Source organism: Haemaphysalis longicornis, unplaced genomic scaffold (genome assembly GCF_048455015.1).
Source record: "Haemaphysalis longicornis isolate Haplotype H1 unplaced genomic scaffold, Haemaphysalis longicornis Haplotype H1 scaffold_1, whole genome shotgun sequence".
In the NCBI taxonomy this organism is placed as follows: Eukaryota; Metazoa; Arthropoda; class Arachnida; order Ixodida; family Ixodidae; genus Haemaphysalis; species Haemaphysalis longicornis.
Window position 1 is genome coordinate 284,054,739 of NW_027526203.1, and position 10,526 is coordinate 284,065,264.

Consider the following 10,526-nt stretch of genomic DNA (forward strand, 5'->3'; position numbering starts at 1 on the left):
GAAAGCTGCACCTTCCTCCCCTCCAGTTTTTCGTTCCTTGCACCTCCCCACAACCTTTCCTTAGGGTTTGTTTAGATTAGTCGGTTTGAACTGAAATTTGCGTTCCTTTCAGCTTATGGGCGTTTCTAGGACAAGTTTTTATTTAAATCTTGGAAGTGAATTATGATCGGGCACGTCTTTCCAGGCTCATCTAACCTGTGAATCTTTTGTTTTTCTTAAAGTTTTTGTCACGCGGCCAATTGATTTGCGTAGACACCAAGATTTTCAGAAAAAAACCTTCGTAAGTACTTCATCTTTCAAATCATCTCCGGTTTCAGCGGGTCATTCTGTGTGTCAAAAACTATTAAGTTGGATCGCCTACTTCGGTCTTCCAAGTCGGGGATCTTTGCCTCAAGAGAAACTTTTGTTTGCTCAAGGACGTCAGTTCGAGCTGTCGAGGTTTGCGGAATTAAGCGCGAGGTTTGCGGAATTGGAAATTCCGCAAACCTCGCGCTTAAATCAGTAATAAGCGTTTGCATGTTGTGTTGCCGGTCACCCTTCTCCTCGTACCAACAGAAATGGCGTGCTCGCGTAACAGCGGCCAAGCTGCTCTGCTTTCACAGTTGGCGAGCCGCTTCCTCTCTCGTTCTCGGGGCCCTTTCTAAGCCTCTAAGAATAACACGTTAAACACGGAAAATAAGCTAATGAAATTCCGCCTAATAAAATGACCGACAAACACTTAAGCGCCCGTTTTTGCGGCTTTAATGAGAGCTGGGAAATTAATAAAAATAAAAATTGTCTGCGTTCCTGTTTACTTCGTCGCAAATGTCGTCGAAAGACGACATTTGCCTCCTAAATGCCTCCTAAATGCCTCACTTATTCTCCCCCCCCCTTCCCCGACCACCTCTCACGCTCCTCCCCCCCCCCCCCTGTTGTTTTGCTCCTCCCACAATAAACCCGGAGGAGGTTTGCTAAAATAAATTCAATCTCCGCGCGTTCCACTGCTCGCGCGCCATCTAATGGAACCTTTCGTTACTGTAAAACTTGGGAACGCCATCACGGGGTGCAAACTCGTGGCATGCTGTCTTTGTAGTTTTGGGTAAAATATTTTTTTCAAGGCGTAATTTTTTGTTTGTTGTCGCAAAAATGAATCCGACACGTATTTTTAATTAAAACAACATTTCAAATATCATTTATGTAGTAATACTTGCCTCAAATGTAGCTAATGTTTTCTTTTTTTTTTTTTTTTTTGCTGATCAATATGTTGGCAAGTATGAAGAGGGCTTCCAGATTTTGGGGTTTGAAAAAGTTTAGCCTATATATACCTCTTGTTCCAGTATTCTTTTAACTGTTGCCCGGAAGGTTGAATCGAAGACAGACAGACAGACAGACAAACAAACAGACAGACAGTATTTAAAATTTCAGTGCCATTCCACTATGTCAAGGTGGATGACCAGCGGAGGTGTTGGTGGGTTATTGGTTGGCCACAAACGCCCGCTTAAACCCCGCCATCGCTCCGTAGAAGCGTTCAGCTGTACTTTAGCCACGCCGAAGTCTCGCGTTTTCCGCCTCTCGGTGTCCGTGGTCCTGACGGGCATTGCGGTTACGCTTGGTGGTCGTGGCCAGATCATCGTCGGTTCTTTCTTTCCGCAGCGTTCGCAGAAATGACTAGGCTTCGCTGTGCAGCACCTCACACGGGAAAGCGAGCTTACAAATACCAAGCTTACAGCGACTTCATTCACGGAGGCTTCACTTCCAGAGACAAACTCATTGCTGGGAAGACATTTTTCCAGGGCGAACTACGCCATCTTATATCGAAATATGCAGCCCCGGAGCCTAACAGGCGGCCGAAGGGAGGAGGTGTGCCGAAGTGAGGAGTGAGACGCTGCTGTGGTCCTACGGACGCAAAAAAAAAAAAAAAAAACAAAAAAAAAGAAGAGAAAGAAATCAGGGGAGTTGTTCTACAACAACACCCTTGTAAGAAAATAGTTCGTGCGAATCCTGCTTGTTAAAGCCTAAATGAAGACTGCATTTCTTCAGGACTTTATTGCAATGCCACCTGAAACGACTTTTCGTGTACGACATAGGTTATATTAGCGATGTTCTTTTACCCGAGGCATCTCCTGCAAGCCGCAGCAGCGCTGAGGATCTCACCCCGGGTATCCTCAACCGACAAACTCAGCCTCGGATACAAAACTGTACATTCATTTACATTACACTCAGGCGACTAAGAAACAGAGCTCGGTGGAGCCCGAAGACGACGGGCCGAGAGCTCCGGCGCCCGAACCGCGTCTTTCTGTCTTCATCTTCCCTTCATCTTGCCACTGAGGGCCGGGAGAGCGTGTTTCCAAACGCTTCGCTACACGGAGCACCCACGTGACATGTGTTATGTCACTGCGTGCGCTATTCTTTTGAGCGCTTCCTAAAACGAGCCCACCGTTCTGGTTCTGTAGCCTCGACGTAGAGCACTGAGTACTGGCGCTGCCGGCTTGGGTTCGAGCCCTCGCAGGTCTATCTTTTAGCTTTTTTTTCATTGCCTATTTTTTCCTAAACTTTTTTTCCCTCTAAACTCAAATCGAGGCGTCCTTTTTGTTAATATAATGGTTATACGGTATGTTTTAGGTCGCTTTAGGTTTGGGGCGCAGCTAATGACCACGTTGAATTACCGTTCTCCGTCGCGCGAACAGTCATGTCACGTGGGTGCTCTGTGCAGCGAAGCATTCGGAAATACGCGGCCGGGGTAAGGGGAAAAGCGAGTCCTCTTCGTCGGGGTCCATGTGGTGGCCGTTAGGACATCCGGTGCGAGCAGGCGTGGCCTTTCTCGGAATGCGCGGCGTTTGAAAGCGCCGCGCGACAAGTTTTTTCCAGTTCTGCCAGGCGAGTAAAGCTGGCTCAAAAATGTGTCTAAACACGGATGCCGCCATGATGCCACACTGTAGTTGCCAGATCAGTAGTTGAAGATATGGCTAACCATTTTTCTTAAAAATGAGGCACAAATTTAGGGCCCTAAGCTAAAATTAGGCAACTTTTATGGCAGTAATTGATTTTTTTTACGAGTTTATATGCTTTTTATTAGTTTTCTTGAAGCATTCATGCTTGACGAACAAAAATAAATGAAATATTAAGCAAAATGAGGACGTCGGGCAGAGGCGCCAAATTCAGTTTCGGTATATTGTAAGGAGCGCCAGTTATGTGGGGGTAATTTACAAAGGTTCACTCTAACATGCCTTAGCGCCTTAGTGGCTGCTGTGTCACTTCGCTGCTTGCGAGGACAAGCTTGCGAATGCTGCCGACGATACGGAATAAAGCCGCCGCCGCCTATCTTCAAGGACACCTTCCCTACATGTCTGTAGTGGCTGCTGCCGATTTTAACTCGCCGTCAGCCGGTCATATCATGTTACGCGAAACATTTCTGGGCAGATCGGCTCCTTTTGATCGTATATGCTTCGTAAATTAAAAACAAACAAATTTACGAAACATTTTACCAGGCCTAGCGTATAACTAGGCTGTTGTTTACGGGTGCTGTTATACTTTCACTGAATGGTTTTTTGCTTGAGTCAGAGATAAAACAACCGCCAACTAATAATAATAATGGTAACTTTATTTGCACAATAAGGTGGTTTTCTAGAGGAGGACAAGGCGAGGCCGAAAGGTAACCCCGAATGTAGGTGCACAAATCTCCTGTATGGGTGTGTGCGATTGGTGCATGCTCCTTCGATCGCTGAAACGCGCAATCTGAAATTTTCGAGAATATATTTGATGCTTTGCATGACACATTTCTTAAACTCGGTGGATCAGCAACGTTATTTAATTACGTATACTTGCACCTCTGCTCTCATATGGCCCATGTATATACCTGCACAGAGGAGGTGGGGGAGGAGTAAACTTCATTCATGTGAGATGGGCACCCGTGTGGTGGAGCGTTGAAGAAAAATTATTCTGTCCTTCCCTGGGTGCCTTCGCCAATGAACGGAAACGGCCACTTCTGTTCACGCCCAATTATCAGGACCACCCCGCCTGCAGGCGGTTTTGCCTGAAATGCCTGCAGGGTCGGCCGGAAATCTGTCTGTCAACAGAAACCGCCAAGGAAGCATGTTGAGGTAACACACATATGCGCTTTCTTGGGTCGCGATGGGACCGTCATGTATTTTGTGCAAGGCAAAGTCGACGAAGGATATACGTCTCCCTTGAAAAGTAAATTAATTTGAGTGCACCTATAAATTGTTATTGCCGCTCATTAGTTCAATCATATATTGGTTAATTTTGAAACAGCTGCCAAACATAACTATAGCAGGTGAATCAGACTGCCTAGCATGAGACTATCAATCGCTAATATAGAGTATTCAGACACTTAATGTGCGTTGCATATGGCAGTCATTAAGAAGGCCGACAATACAAATTGAACTCTCAATTTTATTATTTGCAACAGTTACATCTGCACGTATCGGTTCAGCCAGGGCCACCTGGAGACGTTCTTCAGCTGTATACACTAGATAAAAGGAAGGAATGCGATATGCGAATGCGATACGCGATAGAAGGAAGGAATTCGATATGTGTAGCACAGCCTTCTCATTTATGCCAGCATCAAACCGGTGGCCACAAACGTGTCACACCAGACCTTGTGGAATTTCCACACTTCCATTCCAGCGTGCTCACAGCAACAGGGATGATGACGAAATTGCATTACCGAAGCTGGGTTCCAGTAATGCTGTCGCTGATTATGAAAGTTCTGGCTAATGCTCATTCAGATTGTGGTCATCAGCATTCTTATTTTCATCAAAAATAATGGGCCATCACAATGCCATCAGCCCGTGTATCACGTGCTTCACACCATAGAACACATTCCTTGTCGCAATTCCAGCAACGAAAAAAAAAATTTGACATTGCCAGCCTTGCCTTCTCATCCTTACACCGGTTTTGTTTGAGGCGTGAGAAGTTATTTGTGCAAGCTGAGCCCAATAAAATCTTGCGCACAAGTTACTTTTTATACTTACATTACTCTTTGGCTGCCAGAACAAGCAAAAATAAACACAGAAAAAGCAAGAGGGTCATATGTACAAGCAATTCTCATCCAACAAATTTTACTTCACCACCAGTAATACCACCAGACCTCTAGGGAAGTTTGTGATGGTAAGAGCAAGGCTAAGATGACCTAATGTGTGACTTCAAAGAAAGGAAGAAACTGTAGACGAAAGCTAGGGAGGTTAACCAAGCAAAGAAGAAGAACTGTCCAGCTGGCTGTGCTACTGTGTGGAAATGGGAACAGGAAACTTGAAAGGAAAGGACTGGCATAAAATAAAGGATAAAAAATTCGGGAGAAAAAAAAACATGGCGTGAAAATGGCCAGTACAGACAGCACCATGGGCGAAAAAAAGATAGGCATAAAACAAGCAGGCAAAATGACAAAATGGGCAAACGAAGGATGCTGCATGCTGGTAACACCCTTACAGCCCCTGTGGCTGTTTTTCTCTCTTAATCACTTCAATCTGCTTCTTCAAGGCAATAACTGATTTGACTACTTCAGCTCCATCTTGTCTAAAACCACTGAAATATGTCTGATGTTCTGTGTAGATAATGTAAATAGGGTACATAATTTCTAATTTTTTAAAATTTCTCCTGAAGTGCCTGCTTCTTCGTGGCAAGCTTTCGTGACTAACTGCCTCGTAGAATTGCATTTGCTTTGTTCATTTTTTGATCTTTTATGCTGCCTCTGCTTGTATTTGTTTTTTCGTTCTTCTCCTCTTCTCCAGTGCTTAGGTTTTTTTATCATGAAATAGTTTTTTCTTCAAAAAGGTTTTTTGGCTTTTAACGCTGTATGTTTATTGGCTTTAAACCTGTCATAGCTTTGCTGGAAATAGTTCCTCACACAATTTTCCTCTTTCTCTATTCTGGGAGAGGGGGCATGAAATTTTAAAAGGTAAAGAGCCCTGTAGCGACTAATGAACACTTGCACTACTTTCTTTGTAGTTGGAAGTACTGAAAGCTATAGTTCCACAAACCCAGAATGGAAATGCGCGTTCTACATGATATCTTCTAGTCTCTGTTTTGCCTTTGTTGAGATTTTGTTTAAGCTGCTTTAAATAGATTAATTTCAACCTAATGTAACCTGACAACATAAATCATGTATCTTGTGTGACGTCCCCAAGCATACAATCAATAACAAATCTTCTAAGCGTACTTAGAAAAAGAGAAAATCTCTTGAGTGAGTTTTATGATGCACATAACATGTTAATATTAGGCTTGGGTATTTCACGGTTATTGAATCTAAGCTAATGCAAGGGCTACTACCTAAAAGCGTTTCAACTGGAGAAAAAAGTTGACACACGTGCTGCAGGGGCCTCGTAGACAGGCACAGGCACAGAAAGCGTGTTTGTTTAGCATAAAGTGCAGTCACAAATACGATTTCCATTTACACGCATTTCTTGGAAGCGTTGTCCAGTTCGAAATTCTATTCGCTAGAAAAGCAAGTAGTTGTAAGGAGCACCTCAATAGATTGCGAAAACAATAAGCTGACGCATACAGGGGGGGGGGAGGCGTGTGAAACATGTTAAAATAGCGCTGTAGAGACGGAACAACAAAGAAAAGACTACACAGGACTAGCGCTGCATATCAACTGAACTCTTTTACCACAGACAAAATGATATATACAGAAACAGCGCATGCGCGAACACGGGGGAAGCCACCAGGAAAAAAATCAGGGGAAAAAGCAATCAGGGGGAAGTGATTTCTTTTTAAAGGAAGAAGGAAAATAAATGGACTGGGGATATTATTAAGCTCTCATGGGAGCTCACCTGCATTTAACACAGTCCGGAAGCGGGAATAGTAGGGGAAATAGGATAGGAGAGAGAAAAGTAAAGATTAGAAAGGTGAGGAAAGAGTAGAGGAGACTAGTTCCACTGTGGTCGATTCCGTCGCACACAACACACCACGAACACTGTTGGCTGGCGTAACGCTGCGTCAGGGAGACGAGAAGCCTCGAAGGGAACGGTGAGAGAGAGAGAGAGAAAAAAAAATTTTATTTGCCCTTTTGGCTAAGGCCTCCTCATTCCAGGGGGCCACTGAGGAGGCACGGAGGCGAGCTTGGTGCGACGAAGAGCGAAGTCTGCGGCGGTCCCGACCGCTTTGGAGACGGGTACTGGGGGGTGGGGGGCGGAAGCTGGCACTCGACCGCCCACACCAGCAGAGCGAAAGCCGGGCGACATCCAACGGCCCGAGCTTGCAATGGGCCGACGAAATGAAGCCCCTCCGAAGCACAGGAGCACGAAAAAACACGTCCGCTCAACTCCGAAGCGACGACTGAACTCCCCTGACCACCCGCAAAAGCTACCTCTCCGAGCGTACGAAGTACCCGCTAATCTACCCGCTACCCTTCTCAGTTGCGTAGAATGCAAAACTGCTTCTAACGCGGCAGCATGGCACAAAAGTTCGCTACACAGCAAAGTTTTCATGGCGCACTCACAGCAACGGTCATGGTGGAATGCGTTGGTTACTAGGTGAGTACCCACTACTGCCGCCAACTCTAGTAGGCAAAAAGACAGCGGGCAACGCTGTGAGGGTGGCATCATGTCTGCTTCCAGGTGTAGCACGGTTTCAATGCACGGGCTGGCCGGGCAGCTTTTCCTCTAGAGTCACTAATACTCTATGATTTCTGCGCTGCTCTTCCCAGGGGTCGCACCAGTTAGTGTGTCGAAATGCCCGACAACATACTTGTACCATTGTGTAATTCATGGTGAACAGTTTCCGCTTGATAATTCTTTCAAGCACCTGGCAACACCCATAGTTTTCTACTAAAGGTTATGACTGCGTTATCATTGGACTGCGGGGAACTTCTGGAAGCTCGGCTACCTCTCAAATGCATGCAAACAACCTTCTTAACATAAATTGATTCGAACGGCAAAGAATAGTGTTTTTGCGTATTCTTTATTCACATGTATGCACATGATTGTGTATTAAAGCGAAGCTTTCTATGCCTCATTGATGGCGTCCGGCGTAGGGCCAAATGCACAAAAGAAAATCCAATTTTACACAAGCGCCTCAAGAAAAAAAACAAAAACGCTTCCCGGGGTCGGAATAGAATCCGGGTCCCTCGCGTTATGAAGGGAACGTCTAATCAATTCACCATGCCCACACAACCGAAGGCGCTTGGATATTTCAGCAGAGCTTTCCCCCCCCCCGCCCCCCTCACTGATGGCGATAGTCCACACCAAACTCTGCAGGAAAGCCGCATAACTCTGGTGATGATGATGATCGTGGGTAAAGTGAAAGATGGTTGAAGCGCGAAGCTGTTTCTGGTCGAAAGCCAATGTCTTCAAAGTCCAAAGTCAAAGCCAAAAATCCAAATCGTTACGCCCAAAACGCACTACCGGAAAGCCAACTTACACTATGGGTTTCCATAAAGGCACATGAAGCTCAGGTGCTCAGTCAACCCTTAATCTCTGGCCGATCCCCCCGAGTGGGTAAGGTGCAAACACTTCAAGGCTATCATCATCATCATGGGTATCATTAGAGCATGCGGCTTTGGCGCACCATGTTTCGGAGTTAGACGCAGGTGCACAAAGTCGTTGCATAGCGACCATCGGTCAGGGCATCGCTGTATGCCGTCACGGGCAGACGACAATAAATGTACCTCTCGCGAGACCGGACTTTGACTCCACTCGGTTTGCGGGGGAAGAAAGCTTCGCGTGTCAACCATCTTTGTCGTACACGAATGGGCTTTGATTTTTCTTTGAAATGTTATTTATTTTCGTGTTTCGCTATGAAAATGAACAAATAAAACACTTTTGACAACACTCCCTGATAAAGGTAAGAAAAAAGGCATTTAAATGGACGTCTTTCTATTCCCTACAAGTGCGCATACATCCCCAACGAGGTATTAGTGGTCGGTGCACTTGCCTTCGCAGGAAAACACCCGTCAGTGACGTGGTCATGAAAAAGAATATCACCCCGACTTTGTTTTAAAGAAACGTCCTACTTTTGTTTGTGTTGGGTTTGCGAACTAGAAGAACATTGCGAACATTACAGAGAAGTTAGCGAACATTGATTGCACTCACCACAAGGCAAGCGGTACTGTTTTTCGCCGCCCTGGACACCGATGTCTGTTTCTATCCAACGCCGCGTTGAATCTAGGATATTTACGAACTTCCTCGTGGGCTCATAGGCACCTCCACGAATGGTTCGAAATCTTTGATTCCGTCCACCATCACCGCGAAAACGCAAGAGATCTTCAGCGCGGAGTATTGTGACGGCAGCGGAAGTCGCGGAGTGGATAATGTTTTACCTTACAGCGTTTTTGTTTTCATTTAGGAGTCGCATTTTCCCTGAGGCATACACAAATATTGCGAGAAAAAAAGAAGAAACGAGTACACTTGAAACCCAAGAGGAAGAACGCTTGTTTGTGGGTCATTTCTTTTTTTTTTTCGGTTTGTTGTTGTCTTTTTGTTTTGTTTTGAAAGTTCAGTGAACGCCACAGGCGATAATGGCCTGTGAGTGATAATCAGTGGCATTTACGCAGTCAAGGCACTTGCTCGGCATAATTTAGCGGAACACTAAATGTCCCTTTAACAGGACGACCACACCTTTCGTCGATATTCCGTCTTCCGATCACTGGACGAGACAAGGTACCTTGTTCGTTTAGAAATAACTAATTCAAGGTGTCAATTCTCCCATTGGCCTCCAACGTTGGCCTCCAATAAGCACGTCACAAACTGCACCGTCTTTCCCCTTTGAAACTGAGACAACAGTGAACGAACTGCCATTCTGGCTCTCCAACCCTCGAGCCCTTGCTTGGACAAATGCTAGCGTTTCTGCCATGTATTTTTATCTCGTGTCTTGTATTTTGGCTCTTACACTCTGTCATCAGCATAACGTAACCAACCAGCAACCAGGCTAACTTCTCCCCTTAATTAGTGACAGTACCTCCAAAAAAAAAAAAAAAGCTCCTGGTGCCAGCCACGGGCTTACAAAGCCCGTGGCTGGCACCAGGCTTACAAAGGCTGGCACCTGGCTGTCACCTGGCTTAAAAAGCCCGCCGATTACTTAAAGAAGTAAGTGTACCGATGAGCATCTGGACTTCGTTAAAATGGAGACTTGGGAATGAAAACCGAACAGAGAAAACATTAAAAAAATCTGATGAGGTGCGGTATAAACTTCAGTCATTTTCTCGCAATAAATCGTTTTACTTCCGACATTTTGCCAGGTGGTGAGCTGTTATTAACGCGGTATAATATCTGTTTTATTGGCTTTTCCTGCTATGGCAACTGGAGGCTTGTATTATCTGCGTTAAAGAAAATCTGGGCATACAAAGGCAAACATTTAACGGCAAACGCAAGCACGTATTTTACACAAAGGACTAAACAGTCCGTGTCTAAGCGAACGTTTCTTGTAATTCAGCCTACCCGACCCAGCGAAAATTTTCCCTTCGTGCGACAAGATTGCAGAACTGAAGGCAAATTTATGCGAAAAGTTATTGCAGCTGGTGCGATTCTGGGTGCACCGTAGGAAGTAAGAGAACCGTTGAGTTTGTTGTAAGTTTTCTGGACAGGCTACTT